General features: G+C 43.2%; 1 protein-coding gene across 3 annotated transcripts in view; it reads left to right on the top strand.

Moving 5' to 3' along the window:
* Positions 1 to 842: 842 nt before the first annotated feature.
* Positions 843 to 13,714, top strand: part of NDEL1 (nudE neurodevelopment protein 1 like 1) — a 35,301-nt gene continuing 22,429 nt past the window's right edge. For all 3 annotated transcript variants that reach the window (XR_010793780.1, XM_066615321.1, XM_066615320.1), the window contains exon 1: positions 843 to 960. The gene's annotated coding sequence lies outside the window, so the exon portion shown is untranslated. The remainder of the gene's footprint in view (positions 961 to 13,714) is intronic.

Raw genomic sequence — 13,714 nt, 5'->3', positions numbered from 1 at the left:
CTCTGCATGTCTACTCAGAAGTAAGTTCCATTCGTAGTCAGTGGGGCTTACTACCAGGAAAGTGTGGACAGGATTGGGCTGTCAGGGGCTGCAGTCCTACGCACACTTTCCTGGGAGCAGGCCCCATTAAGCACAGTGGGATTCACGTCTGAGTAGACCTGCCTAGGCTTGGGTTGAGGGTGTTTGGGAGGGCTTTTTCGAGTGCGAAGGAGCTGTGCCCGCGAGGCTGAGCCTCCTGCTGCTGTTAGTTGCGTCGCTGGTCTCGCTGCTGGCCGTAGGTGTCCGGGTGTCCCACGAGTACCGCCAGTGATACCCGTGACCACTGGCTGAAAGAGTGTGGTCACTGGGAGTACGCTCCTCCACACAGCTGCTGAAGGGCCAGGATCTTCAAGGCTGGCCGCCCCTGCGCTAAGGGCAGCGCGAAGAAGAAATAGCCTTGGAACGTTCCACTGGGAAGCGCTGAAGGTGGGCAGAGACGGGCCCGCTCCATGCAAGGAAATAATTAGCCACGTGCCCCGGACTAGGGAGCAAGAGCCGGCAGGGAAAGGCTTCTGCCCGTCCCACGTGCACGCCGGCACGAAGCTCAACGTTTGAACTTCCAGGTCTCCGCGTTCCACAGCCAGCCGCAAGGAGAGAAGACGGACAACATCTCCACCCAACCGCAGCTCGAACCCGAAGCGAGGTACAAACCTATCCTTGCGCTGCCCCGCCCATAGAGGGCGGGACTAATCCCGACGGCCACGCCTCCCTTCTCAAAAGCCGATCGTAGAATCGCTGGTCGGCCCCGCCCCCCAAGGGGTTGTGCTTCACCCCTGCCGGCCTCGCCCCCTCTGTGACGTAGCCCAGGCGGCGCGTGCCCGGATGAGGCAGGGTTTGGAGCCGAGTCAGCGACTCAGTGAGGCGATGTCTCGGCGTCGGTGAGAGCGGCGGCAGTCGTGAGAGGGACGCGCGGCGGGACGGGTGAGGCTGCACGAGGCGGGAGGGTGCGCGCGTTGGGAGCGCCCATGAGGGACCGAGGTTTCAATGCCCGGGTATATCCAGCCCCCCCAGTCGTTGCTTCCCCCCCCACGAGCACTGCCGCTTCAGTCTTTTCCCGCAAGCTCGTGCCGATTGGTCGCGAAATGACAACGGGGCAGATTCCGCCCTTCCGAGTCTGCGATTGGCTGGAAGTGGAACCACGGAGCGTTTTGATTGGCTAAGGAGGTGCCACTCAGCGACCAGGGAGCGGTGGGGCGGGACTGGTTGGGCTTCACCTCCCTGAGGGAGCGAGGAGAGCCCGTTGCCCTTACCTGTGACCGTTGGGGGGGGGGGTGACCGTTGGGATTTGTCGCCTCGAGTGGGGGTGGGGGGGTCAAGCGCTACCTCGCCTGCCACGCTCTGGACCTGCCCCGCCCCGAGCCCCCTCAGCAGCGCCCGCTCCCCATCTGCTCTCCTTCACCCAGGCCCCGCCAGGCCGTGGACGCCGAAGGGCTGCGGCTGCTCTCCCCGTGACTCGCCTCACGCCCCGCCGCCTGGCGCGCTCACTCTTGCTGGGTCACGGCGGCCTGGCACGGCCTGGCCTCTGCTGAAGCCCGCACGAGCCGCTCTCGTGCCAGCGCAGTGACTTAGTCCTGCTGAAGCCCCTCCTGAGCCTGGAGCTGGTCAGCAGCCTCTCAAGCCGGCCCCCAGCCCTCCTCTAGGGTGTGGTTGCTCCTTGTCTGCCTTGGGCACCTTTCACTTGGTCTCTTGGTCCAGCAAAATTCCCTTTGTAGGGAGACCAAATCCATGGACCTATTTAGATGTGTGTGCAAATCTTGGGTAGCTGCTGCATCACTTGCTCTCCTTCCAGTTTTGGCATGAGTTGCTACTCCAGGTGGCCTGTGAGTAACTCTTCCAGTGAAACAAGTCATCCTCTGTGCACTGCTATAAGGTGCAACAACTGCAGAGGAGGGTGTGACTGTTCATTTGGAGTCTCTTGCTGGGTTAAGCTTTGTTGGGTAAACTGCCTGTCTTACGTTCGTAGTTTAAACTTCAGCCCCACAGAGTTGAACCAGACACAATGGGGACAGTAGCGTTTACGCACCTGTCTGTATGAAACATGGTGGGTCTCATGTTTCTATCCAAAGATGTCAGGTGAAAAGAGCTGAATCTTCCTTCCTCTCTCACTTTACCACACTAGAATTTGTTGGTTGTCTCCCCAGCCTTGCTCAAGTCTAGTGCTAGAGCTCTTCAGCCTTCAAACCAATTGATTTTTGTTGTAGAATTCTTTTACTTGCCATGTTTGTGTAAAATGAAAAGTCTGCAAAATGTTTTGCTGTCAGGTGGGTGCTATGTTACACAAATATACTGATGATGTCAGAGTATAAAGTTCCCATGAGCCACAAAAAATATTTTCCTACTGCTGTGTGCAGTGAAGTGGCAAGTTTAGGAGTAGATGCTACATATTCTGCCAGCAATATCAGGTTTATGGAAGGTTGTTATTTTGCATCACGTGCATTTGAGGTAAACAGACATACTATTGTTTTTGCCCCCACAACTCTATCTCATCTGGAAGCTTTGAAATAGGACTGATCTTTGATAAAAGCTAATGAGTTATCCCACTGCACATTTGTATGTTGTTGCCTCATCTGAGAAGATTCAATAGTCTTATATTGTAACTGGTAGCGACATTTTGTTCATTTTGGAAAGCTTTTGAGTGAAATCTATAGTTGTTGCAGTCCTTGTTGTACCCTGCCTTGTGAGGTCTATTTTACTTGGTAAATGTTTCATTTGGTTTTGCTTTGCAACCACTAACGCAGTTTATTTAATTGTGTATTGAGCATGTCTGACTTTCACAGTACAGTAACATTGATTCAAGTGCAATAAAAAAGTATTCCACTGTGAAAGGAGTCATCTGATGGAATACAGTATCGTGTACCAGATAAATGAAGGTATTAGGTCTAGGAAAGTGCCTGAGATTTGAAGAGATTTGAGCTCTCTTCAGTAGTGTTAAACGTACACACCATTAAAATTAAAGAAGGGAGATAGGAAACTTTGTAGTTTTGATGCCAAATTGTCAAGTTCTGATTACCTCTCTGTTTTAACAGTTTGTGAACTGAAGGCACAAGTACAAGCCCCTGATACATACAGTTTCCTCAAAAGTTGAAAAACCCAGGAAAGGTTGAACTTGTGGTATAGCATCAGCTTAAAACCTTGCATGTCTAGAGATGTGATGGCCAAATGATAGGGCCCTATTAATACATTTGACACTTGCTGTAGATTTTGTAGGAATTAAGTTCCAAACATTTTGGAAAAAAGCAAAGTAAAATTAGGGGTTGCTACCTTTCATAGGCTTCCTGAGGGGTTTGGAGGCTGAAGGTAAAAACACCTCTCTAAAGTACATGGTTTTGTAATAAATACTTGACTATGGCAGAGCTTGTCCTAGTAAGCTTGCCACTTGGAAATAATTGGAGCAGAGGGGAGGGAGTAGCTGACTCACATCTGACGTTGACTCTGAGGAGGGTGAGACTCGGCAGCTCTGAGGACATCTGATTGCTTAAGCTTGCATCATTTATGAAATGAGTACTTTGCTTTTAAAGCTTGAACTCATTGAGACTTTAATATATGACAACAAACTTCTAAATAGAATGATAAATTGATGCAACTTGGATATTAGACTGGAGTATAATATAGTTATATAAAGTTTTGTAATCTTTATGTTGCATTTGGAGTTTCTGTAAATAGGTTAACAAACAATACAGAAGAGTTCAGTGCTAATGTGTTGATTTGTGTATAGAGTACTGTATAAGTGCAAAATATAGGAGTGTATTAGGGAGCTTAGAGTCCAGAAAATTGTTCCATCTCAGTACAGTTGTCATCTTCTAAAGAAGGCAAATTGTCACAACAGAAAAGAGACAGGTTGAGTCGGTTTGGTAAACAGTTTAAGATGTTTATATTGTCAGTTTAATGACAGAATATTAAACTGATCTCAAAAACCAAATACTGTATTCTGATGTACTCCTGAGTACAAATTGTCAAGTCTGGATAGATGATGGCTTCATTCTTCAGTTCTCAAATTCTCTTGGATCCAAGTTTGGTAGCTTGAAATAAAAGTGCATTGTGGACAACTTGCTGAATCCTTCTGTCACAACAAATGTACTTGCCAGAAGAACATTGAACTACTTCCTGCTGGGTGATATGGCAGGGCAGGCTTGAATACTACATTTGATGTCTCTTTAGAGAAGAATAGTTATAAAGGACCTAACCATATCAGTGAGTCTTTTCCCCAGCATTTGTATCTCTATTGCTTGCTGACATTTTTATTATAAATGCTACAGCCTTGCTGTGTAAACTCTCTTTGCAAGTCTTATTCACACTTACATAACTTCGAAGTATGCTACTTTTTCTGTTTGAAAAAATGCTGAAATTAAGCCAGAAGAGTGACTTGCTCTACATTAATATCTGTTGCTGGTCTGTCAGATCCAAACACTGTTCATTGGACACATTTTCTGTCATCATAGCTCTTGGCCCCCATGAGAACTGTTTTCTCCTTTTGGTGCACAACTTTTCTCATTTATGTTACTGGGCAGCTGATACCAGTGGGTCTGGTTCATCCATTTTCAACCACTGTGCTATGGCTCATTGGTGTGCTGCAAATGGTCTGCAGGTGTGCCATAGGAGTTTGTGGGAGGGTTATTTATTAGTAGGGCCATTTGGGGGATGTGAGCCCCCACCAACAGCATGGTGTGCTTTGTCCATTGTCAAAAGACTGATGGTGTGCCTTGACAATTTTAGTACCTTGTCAGTGTGCCACAAGAGGAAAAAAGTTGAAAATCACTGGTCTAGTTGGTTATCCAGATTATTCCTTTCTTTGATTAAAGCAAACTAGTTTTTCTTTTGAAGTGAGAACTTTGGGCCTTAGTACTTTAGTAGTCTTTACAGACTTCAGATCACTAGCTGAGAACTAGAGGTTTAAGCAGTGAGTCTCAGGAAATGCTACTTTTCCAGCTACTTTCAAAAGGCATATGATTCACCATGAATCTGATGCTGACTAGAACTTACAGTAGTGATTAAATTCACTTCAGAGGAAGATTGGTTACTGTTTTCTTGAATACTTGTCTATTAAAGTGTCTTGTAAAATGTTATTGCGCAGTCATATGTACACTGTATACTCAGAAGTACTGTAGATACTCACTATAGTACCTGAAATTTTTGCCAAGTAATCAAGCACCAATTATCACTTTACCTTATCTCTGGGTCAATCAGAGGGCAGAGCCTTTCAACTCTGAACAGTTTGATTTCTCCACTAAGCTCAGGCAGGCACCAGAGTGTCTGAAGGACTCTGAAAAGTTTCTGTTCTTGCTAAAGCAGGCTCATTAGAAAGCCTGCTTGCTCAAGCAGGCTCATTTGTTTCTATAGTAACTTTCCTGAGAAATTCCAGCCAACCTTAACCTTATATTCTCCTCCCTTCCCTTTTGCTGCTGCAACCTGGTTCCCTTTTGCAAAGGCTTTGCATTTGGCAGAGGTCTTTTTTTTTCAACACCAGGATGGGATCCTCTTTCCATTTGAAGTAATGTCCCAGGCTACAATTCAGTGCACCATTACTTAAGAATAACTCCCATGGAAAGCAGTGGGTCTACTTCTGAGTAAAAAGGGTTGCAAATATATGCAGCTGCATCTCTCTGCTGTGAATTGAATTGCACACTCTCAAGTTATGTGTTATGGGTTGTATGTTGTATGTAGAGCTTCTGGCTTAACACACGAGACACTTTAAAGGTGGATTTGATTCATGGCTCTCCTGCAGTGGTTCCCAACCTTTTTCACATGCATATCCCCTGGCAACCCATTTCCATAAATTGTACCCTTCATATTAGGAAAATGTTTGTAATTAATAATACAAGCCCTCATCTCCTCATATGAAAACCCAGACTTCGTGTATTTATCACAGTGTTTTCTCTTTTTATCTCTTTGAAGAACAGAAGACTCTGCCTTTGCACTGTTTTGCACGAGAAGTGTGCTGAGAAATTCTGGGTGATTGATCACTTTTCAGCATTTTTACTGTGCATTTTTACTGTGCTGGTTTTCAGTCACTGGTTCATAAATGAATTGATGAGCAAAAACTAGCTTCTGGTGGGGCTTTCACAGCCAACTAGCTACCTCCCTTCCTGCCTTGCAAGGCATTCTGGAGCATGACCTGCCTTTTTCTGCCATTATTTCATTCTTTTTCAAGTATCCCTAAAGGTGCTGTTGAGTGTCCTTGGGAGTACGTGAATACCAGGTTGGGAACCACTGTTTTACTAGTATGTAGTTTACAGTGCACTTGCTCTGATAGTGTTTACAAAAAGGTGGTGAAGGCCAGAATTTAAAAAGAATAAAAATGTATCTTATGATCTTTTACTATGTTTTTAAAAAATTAGAGACTGTACAGTTCTTGGGTAACAATTACTGGTAGGTTATTTTTCAGGATCTGGCTTCCGGTAAAATCAGACAAAACTATAGTCAGACACCCCCCTAAGTTTAACCCCCGACTTATCCAAGGGTCATAGAAAATTTCATGACTGTTGGCTCAAAATCTGCTCTAGGCTTATCTGTGGGGTCGACTTATAGGCGAGTATCTATGGTAAGTCTCATTGGCTTTAGTAGGACTTACTCCCAAGTAAGTGTGTGTAGCGGTGGTTCTGAAGCTGTGAGCCTTGGCTCCCTGGAGAGCCCTGGAAACCAACTAGGGGAGCCACAGAATCCTTGCAAAAAAGCTGTCCTCCTATATAATGTATAGGATTGTAGCCCTAATGGGGAGCCGTGGCCAGTGGCCCAGTAAGTCAGGGGAGCCACCAGTAGAAGAAGTTTAGGAACCACTGGTGAATAGGATTGCAGCCTTAATAAACTTGTTGCCCTCATTTCAGTTAGTTTGGAGTGCATTCTTAAAATGTATAGGGAAGCAGCTAGAAAGTGACCACAAACTTGCATCTGTCATTAGAGTCTGACAGTTTGTCACTCATGTGTCTTGTGCTTTGTACCTTGACATTTTGCATCATAAAGATAAATGTGTCTAGTCCGGAGCTTCCTTGAATGCACTTAAAATGCAACATGAGAATAATACTGTTGAAATTCTAATTGACTGTAGTAATTCAATTAATACACCTATTATGAGGTGTTGCACAAAGCTTGAGAGCATGCTAGAGCATAGAAGTGGAGAGCATCAGATTGCTGGAAAGATAAGTGTGAATGTTGTTCTTTTACTTCTTCTTTATATTAGGAGCTGGAATAAATTCTTAGATCAAGATAATTTTAATTGCCAAGAAGCATGCCATTTTAAATAGTTATTGTATATCAAATTTTCAATTTGGAAACTTCTGAACGAATATGGCTAGTACCTGATGACTATAACAATAACACATTGGTTTCCAGTACAGTCTAGAAGCATAATCTAAAACAGGGTGCCCAAACCTTGGCCCTAGGGCCACTTTCGGCCCTTGAGGACTCCCCATGCGGCCCTCAGGGACACCCCAGTCTCCAGTGAACCTCTGGCCCTCTGGAAACTTGCTAGAGCCCGCACTGGCCCGACGCAACTACTCTCAGCGTGAGGGCGTTTGACCTCTCAAGTTAGCTGTGGGATGAAGGCTGCCTCCACTGCTTGCTGTTTCACATCTGTGATGCAGTAGCGGCAGCAAAGAAAATGCCAACCTTGCTTTGTGGAAGGCCTTTTATAGGCCTTGAGCTATTACAAGACCTTCATTCATATTCATATAAGTTCCACCTCTAGTATGTTAATTTATGTAAACTTATGTAAATTTATTCAAATTTGAAATGTGAATCAATTCTTTTTTCCCCGCCGTGCCCCCCGCCCCGACACAGTGTCAGAGAGATGATGTGGCCCTCCTGCTGAAAACTTTGGACACCCCTGATCTAAAACTTTTGATTATGCAGCTTAGATGCATAGTAGAATGATGTCTTGGCGAAAGGAGACAGACTTTGGTTGGTCTTTCTTATACATGCAAAGATACAAATCAATCCTTGCTTATTTAAAGTTGCCAGAAAGTGACTGCAAACAACTCACTTTTTTGACAGTTTGCCAGTTACTTATGAGTCAAGTAGTTTACCTTCCTGTAAAGTAGATTACGTCACTTACTTAAAGAGTAAGGCTGCAATCCTATGCTTTCTTACAGTGGACCCTCCTTATCCGTGGTCTTGGTATCTGCAGATTCCACCATCTGCAGATCCTGAGACTGTGGACCAAGGGGCAGTCTCTAGCACTCCTGGAAGCCACTTCCCAGTCACACCAAGCTCCACAATCTCCTTCTCTGGTGGTAGTGTGCTCCAGAATGCATTGTGGAAGTGTTTCTAAACGCTTCTGCTGGCTGCTCCAGGACCAAGGGAGGCGGGGTGTCACTTGGTGTGACCTAGAATTAGCTTCCAGAAGCGCCAAACACTGCTCTGCAGCCAGGTTTGTGGTGCTCAGGTAGAGAACACAATTTTAAAAATGTATTTTACTCTAACATTTTTAAAGCAGACTTGACAATCCATGGATTTTGGCATCCATGGGGGGGGGGGGTCTGGGAATGGAACCCCTGCAGATGCCAAGGGCCCACTGTATTTGGAAGTGATTACTACTGAATAAAGTAGGGCTTATTTCTGCATAAAGATCAGGCTGTAAGTGTTCCAAACTTTCCATAAGCAAGGACTGATAGGTATACGAGTCTGAGTGACATAAGTAAATGCCCATGTTTCATTAGTAGTCATAAGTACTTATTTGAAAACTGTACTGCATAGCTTCAATAAATGTAAAATAAAAATGCAAAGTAATACAGGGCTGTATGTGATCCTGATTATACACAATATGACATCTCTTGGATCCAGGAGCCTGTGGATATGCTGGGTCCAGTAAAAAGTCCACAATAATATAGTATAAGACATTGTGTCACTCATCATTCTTGACCTGGGAAATCAAATCCTTTTCCCTAGAGTTCTTTTTAATTTTTACATAAAGAACGCATATTAATATAATCAATTTAGTGTAGTCCTGATTCAATTTTAAGAGATCTTAACTATAGACTGTATTATGTTTGTGATAGACAGTTTTCAGAGCAGGTTTATTTTAAGGAGACTGACTTTTTTAAAATCTATCTTGTCAGAATGGAGACAATATCAAGGCTACTTTAGTGTTCCTGATAAATCTTTTCTTTTGTGCCCCATTGACCCTATACTAGCCCAGTTGTCAAATTGTGGGCTCAAGTGTTTCTCCTCTTTCATCTGTCCCCTAGTATTAACTATGGTAGTATAACCAGGAAAGGAAGGGTGAATTTGTTTGGGTGGAGTGGACAAGTGATATTGGGTAGAGTGTACGAACCCATTCCTGTTCCAGTCAATGAACCATGGGATGGCAATGGGTACACTGTGAGGGCCGAACTGGACTTTAATGGGAGAGGATGATATGTGAGTGAAGCATAGTGGAAAGTTCTAATGTCATGGGGGTGATTGATAGGAAGTGCCCCTCTAGCAAATTCATACTTGGTATAATAACCAAAGATGAACACTATCATTGAGAAATTTTTCTTTTAAATCTTGGGTCAATTCCTTTATTTTTGAAGTGGTAAATTCTATGTAGATAAAATACTGGATCTCAAGTATCAAATTAAAAGTGACATGGGAAGTCTCTGTGTTATCTTTCCTCAAAAGCAGCTTCAGGTAGCTGTAATTTGGATCAGGACTAGGGAAAGTATGTGTGTGATTAAACTTCCCACCCCATACAGTTTTCCCAACTTAAGTGGCTTCAGCCCCTCCCAAAAAGAAATGTGTATGTTAGTTGTGGAGCAAGGTGAGGAAAGACAAGTAATGTATATTGTACCTGTCTTTTCCCCAGCCTGAAGCTGACATCAACTTGGGAAATTTTTATCAGTGAAACTGCACTGGCTTAACTTGATAGGGCTTAACTGCTTTAGCACCTTTCTCCATCCTACTGCTTTTAAATAAAGAACAAATAGACTGAGAGATTTGATCATGGATCTTCTATCTTTTTTTACAGAAGTGTGGTTGTTTTGTATTAATTGGCTTCTCACTGGTAGTTGGCTGAAATGACAGGGTAGTTTGCTGAAAATACTTTTGTCTGCAGTCACCAGTTTATTGTTGGCCTCTTATTCCCTAGTTCTAGAAAGTTGGCAAATTCTTTGTTTCTAGATAAAATAACCCAAGTAGCTAGCTGCCAGTGCTGTGCCATTACACTTTCCTAGTCTTATGGAGAAGATCTGTTGAGTAGGCCTGATGTTTTTTCAAGTTTGAATACTGCAGGGGTCTCTTCTGCTTTTGATAGTGGGAATGATTAGGAGGAGATTATCTGTTTCACAGAGAGCTGACTCAGCTTCTGGTGGATAGTGCTGTTCTGTAGATGTTGTCACCTTGTTGTTATTCAGGAAGTACAGTAAATTCTTACCCCTCAAAGTATGCTGTCATCCATAGGACAAGACTGACTGCTGAGGAGATGGTACTGTTTGAAGGATCAGACATTGAATCTTTCTGACCTGTAAGCATCAGGACTAGCAAATTCCCTACTAGAGAAAATATCCCTTCCCTCTTCTGGTCCCAGAGCTTTTGTTCTCTCCAGACACTGATTCTGAAAACTGTATTGGTAGTGTGTGTGCTGAAAGATGAAGTTCTTCTAGTGCTTAACATAAAGTGGTTTTAAGCTTACAGTGGTGTCCTAGAGATGGTTACATGTGAGGTATATTCTTTCTGCAGCTTCTTGCGTTCGAAAGCAAATTGTTTCAGTATTCTACAGATGAGGGATCATGAAACCAGGGCCAAATGTGCTTCACTTCAGCTTTTGTTAGACATGGAATATAGAATTGCATTGTGCACTGCTGTGTGTTTGTTGGCCATGAATTTGGAAATATGGAGATGTAATGCCAAGAGAAAAGAAGCCAGACTATAATCTGCTAATTGGAGCATACTCTCCCAACTGGCTTTTTTTGGAACCATTCATTCTATCCATTTGGCTTCTCCAGTTTGAAAAACAATGATGAAAAGCATATTTCCAGACACTATATCAGTTCTAGTGTATGGGGTGTGTCCATCTCCTGGATTAGATTCCATCAGGTGGCCTTGCTTATTGAAATAAATAAATACTGAGGCCGTGTGCCAGGTAAGGTTCCATCTCATGGAGAAGGTTTCAGAGAAACAGGTCTCTATATGAATACATATAGCCCAGCTCTCAATTGGTCTTCTTAATTAGCCCCTGGAATGCCAATTTGGAGCTGGAGAAGCTATTTTGTAGTCCCTGAAGTAACTTATTCCTTGGAGGGGCTTTGGGAGGTGCTACAAGGGATCTAACTGATATTTGCTTTGTACCTTACCTACTGTTATGAAACCCCTGAGCATTTGGAAAGGATGAGACATTAGTTAATGTTTGTCAATAGTCAAACAACCCTCACATCTTAGTTGTTTGTTGGCCTGCAAGAATGTTGGCTATATTCAGAAAGAAGTCTAGATGGAACAAGATAGCCTAATCTGGGCAGGAGGTCTGGTCTAGAGGGTAGAGCCTCCATTTGCCTGAAGATTAACATCCACAAGGTCGCCAGTTCGAGGCCACCGGCACCGTGCGACCTTGAAGCAGCTGGCAAGCTGCAGCTGAGCTGTTCCATCTGCTCGGAGTGTGGGAGGATGGAGGCCAGAATGTTAAACCAGATCGGAATGTAACACCTTGAATGTAGTGGTTCTTGAAAGAAAGAACCTTCTTTCAATTTGTAAAAATCCCTGCGTGGATTTAATAAGCCTGCCTATGTAAACCGCCTTGAATAAAGTCTTGAATAAAGACCAAGAAAGGCGGTATATAAATACTGTATATTATATTATTATTATTATCTGTCCTGTCAGTTTCACAAACCAAGCTATGTACATCAAGGGTTAAACAAGCTGTTACAGGTGTAGCACTGCTGCCCAGTCACAATATAGCCACAGCCCTTGGCATTTATAAATCAGACAGCAGCCTCTAGGGCCTCTAAAAAATGTTTGAGAACTACTGTGGTAAAGCATTGTTTTTTGGTAACTTGTTCCAAGATGGTGGAAGTTGATATTTTTGCCATAAGCTATTTTCCTCTCTAAAAGGTGCATATTGTGTTCTTTAGGGGTCATGGTTATCAGTTTACACTTGTTGTAATTATAAAACAAATTACAAGGCTGTATCCTTCCCTCAGTACACACAGCCATTGTTAAAAATGCTGCTACCAGCTGAGATGCTACTTAGAAGGCTTGTGTGCACGTTGACTACTGAATATCTTTCCCTTTGTACAAACAAGCCTTATTAAAAACACTGCCATTGACTGAGATTCTACCAAAGCTTGCGTTTGTGTCACTGATTGGCTTATCCGTCACCCATGAGGTCCTATTGGCAATCATGAACCTTTTGTAAAATGAATAACTTATTGTATAGTGTGAGTGTGAACCTTGCTTGACTACAAAGAATCCACTGCAAAGTGAACCTCCTGTAAAGTGTGAATCCACTGTATTACATCTCATTGGGGATAGCAGTTCAGACTAGTCATAACAGCAATAAATGCTCTTGGCATAACTACATTGAACAGTGCTTGGAAGCATCTCAAAATCTGTTAATAGCTAGTGCAAGACTTTGGGACTTGGGTGTGCAAGACATTCTTTCTTTGGTTTTGGATGTGTAACTTGGTGCAGAAACTTGAGGAAGTGCCTCTGAATAGAACAGGCGGAGTCTCCAAGATGCATTCAGAGTATCTGGTTTATAGCCGTGTACCAAAGTTTATGGGATTTTAAATATTCTAGGATGTAATCTCTAAAGCAGGAAGTCAACACTTTCAAGAAGGGTATTTTGGAGAAATATTCATTGGTCACAAGCAGCTAAGTTTAAAAACATTTTTTTAATGCTGGTTTGTATCTTTGAGTTTTTTCTCATGAAGTTGTGTGTTTGCATGCAAGCAGATGAAATAGGGCTTGAGTTTGTTGGATCAATTGTGCAGTTTATGATCAATCCATTGGCTGTATGTGTGGGAATAGAAGGGAGGCATAAGATAATATGATGTAATGAGATCAGTGTTGGTATTTTCTCTACTGCCCTTCTACAAAATATCTTCCTTATACTGGACCTTGTTTTTTGTACTGTCCTTTATTTGTCATTTTCATTACAGAGCCAAGTACAGTGGAGTATTTTATAATGTGTGGGTGTTCTCTGAATGCCAGGGTCAAAAATGTGGGTCAGAGAACTGCAGGATGTGCCAGTTTTTGTGATGGGAGGATATTTGATGCTTGTCGCAGTATTGTTTGGCTGAAAGTGTTGGCATCTGGGCGCATGTGGGAAGTGAAGAAATGCATAACACTTCTCAGAAAGGTAGTGCAGTTTACTCCTGTCTTCCCACTGGGAGAAGAAGTGTTGGGAGGAAAAAAGCTTGATTTCTTATTTCTCTGTGTGTGACAAGATCAGGCAGCTATGTTGAGAGTTAGGAACTAAAAGCTTCAGTAAATGACCTCATAAGAGTCTGCTGGTGGGTTCAGACCTCAGTCAAGAGACTTCATAATTTTTTAGTATTGATACATCCTTCTCTCCTTTTGATGCTCTTTAGTTGCTTATCTATCCAGATGTCATTTTATACTTGTTTCTCCCCCATTTTGTTGCCATTACAGTAACTTTTATTAGATTCCTGCCTTATTCATAGCCAATTTATGTCCTCCTTCGCTATTACCTTTTTGTGTTTCTTATATGCAGAAGACGCCAATCAGATTTGTGTGTTAGTAACTTTTA

The sequence above is a fragment of the Tiliqua scincoides genome, chromosome 2, assembly GCF_035046505.1.
Source record: "Tiliqua scincoides isolate rTilSci1 chromosome 2, rTilSci1.hap2, whole genome shotgun sequence".
NCBI classification, from domain to species: domain Eukaryota; kingdom Metazoa; phylum Chordata; class Lepidosauria; order Squamata; family Scincidae; genus Tiliqua; species Tiliqua scincoides.
The sequence above is the reverse complement of the archived record's forward strand: the minus strand, read 5'-3'. Positions and strand labels throughout refer to the sequence as shown.